General features: G+C 34.7%; 1 protein-coding gene across 1 annotated transcript in view; it reads left to right on the top strand.

The window, feature by feature from the left end:
- LOC110418937 (uncharacterized) overlaps positions 1-2055 on the top strand; it is a 12536-nt gene that overhangs the window by 5670 nt on the left and 4811 nt on the right. The gene's annotated exons all lie outside the window — the stretch shown is intronic.

Raw genomic sequence — 2055 nt, 5'->3', positions numbered from 1 at the left:
ATTCCAATGCCATATACTAAATTCTCAAATGTTGACATTGAAAATGATTTGGTAAAAAGATTTGCAAGATTATTGGAGGAGTGAATCTGCTTAACATCAACTTGTCAACTTTCTTGAAGTTCATGAGTATAGAAAATTTTCGACGAGATATGCTTGGTCTTATTTCTTTTAATATATTCTCCCCCTAACTTGTGCAATACAAGCAACATTATCTTTATAAATTATAATGAGAGAATTTTATAACCAGTGTTAAACAATAAGAATCATGAATATGTGTTATAACAGATCTCAACCAAACACACTCTCTTCTAGCTTCATATAAAGCAATAATCTCAAAGTAGTTGGAAGATGTAGCTACTAGCGATTGCTTAATAGAGCGTCAAGAAATGGCAGTGTCGTTATAACAAAATAAATAACCAATTTGGGAGCAAGCCTTGTGCGGATCAGATTTATATCCTGCATCAGCATATCCAACTAAAGTAGAGTTAGTGGAATCCTTGAAATAATATAACCCCAAATCTATGATTCCTTAGAGATAACAAAAGATATGTTTTATCCCATTCCAATGTCTCCAGATTGGCTCAGAACTAAAACGAGCCAACAAATTTACTACAAAAGCAATATTCAGTCTCGTACATTATGCCAAGCACATCACAACCCCAATAGCATTGAGATATGGTACTTTAGGACCAAGTATTTCCTCATCAGATATTTTAGGATGAAATGGGTTCTTTTGGCGATTAAGAGATCTTACAACCATAGGGGTGCTCAATAGGTGAGCCTTGTCCATATTTAAATGTCTAAACAATTTCTCAATATATGCAAACTGATGGACAAGTAGTCGATGTGATTTGTGCTCAAGCTCTAGACCAAGACAAAGTTTGGTCTTACCCAAAGCTTTAACTTTAAATTCACGTTTCAAGTATTCAGCAATTTTAGATAACTCTTTTAGAGTTCTGATCAAATTCATATCGTCGATATAAACTGCTATTATAGCAAATCTGATTTTTGATTTATTAATAAACACGCATGGGTAAATAGGATCATTCTTGTACTCTTCCTTGATTAGGTACTCGCTTCAGTGTTGATACCACATGCGACCAGATTGCTTTAACTCTTAGAAAGACCTTTGCAACTTTATTGAGAATAAGTTACAAGGAGTGTATGCTTTAGGCATTTTTAATCCCTCAAGAACTTTCATATAAATATCAGAGTCTAATAAACCATATAAATATGCCGTCACAACGTCCATAAGATGCATTTTCAACTTTTTAAAAATTGTTAGGCTAATAAGGAAACGAAAAGTAATCATATCCATCACAAGTGAATATGTCTCATCATAACTAATCCTAGGTCTATGAAAGAAGCCTTAGACTACAAGTCGGGCTTTATACCTCATGACCTTGCTTTTCTCATTTTGTTTTCGGACAAAGACCCACTTATATCCAACAGGCTTTACATTGTTAGGGCTTCGAGCTATAAGCCTAAAAACCTTTCGTTTAGCTAAGGAAGCCAATTCAACCTAGCTTGTTTCCTCTCACTCATGCCAATCTTGCTTTTGACGACATTCGATAATAGATCATGGTTTTAAATCTCATTAGCAACTGAGAATGCAAAAGCATCATCGATGATTATCTTATTTCAATCCCAAATCTCATTACAATATGTAATGGAAATCTCAGTATTCTTGGGGTCGGTGATTTTTTCATGGGTTTGTGCCTCTTTAGAGGCAATAGGTTTTTTTAGAGCAATTCGTGCCTTTTTAGGGGCAATGGGCTCTTTTGGAGTGGATTCGTGATTCCTCCTCCTTCATTTATGAGGAATAGTATTTTTTGATCTTATCGGTCTTCCATGCTTCAGGCATGGACCATTTTGATACATTTTAGCTTGTTCTTTAGGAACAACAATCCAAGATGGAGCATTCACAGCTAGAATATGAGATTTTGTGACCTTTGTAGCATCATTAAATGCATCAGGAAGTCTATTGGCAATATTATGTAAATAGATTATACGTTGCACCTCATTTTCACATTCAAGAGTTCTTGGGTCTAAATA

The sequence above is a fragment of the Theobroma umbraticum genome, unplaced genomic scaffold, assembly GCF_002168275.2.
Source record: "Theobroma umbraticum cultivar Fairchild unplaced genomic scaffold, ASM216827v3 scaffold_67.0, whole genome shotgun sequence".
Lineage (NCBI taxonomy): Eukaryota > Viridiplantae > Streptophyta > Magnoliopsida > Malvales > Malvaceae > Theobroma > Theobroma umbraticum.
The sequence above is the reverse complement of the archived record's forward strand: the minus strand, read 5'-3'. Positions and strand labels throughout refer to the sequence as shown.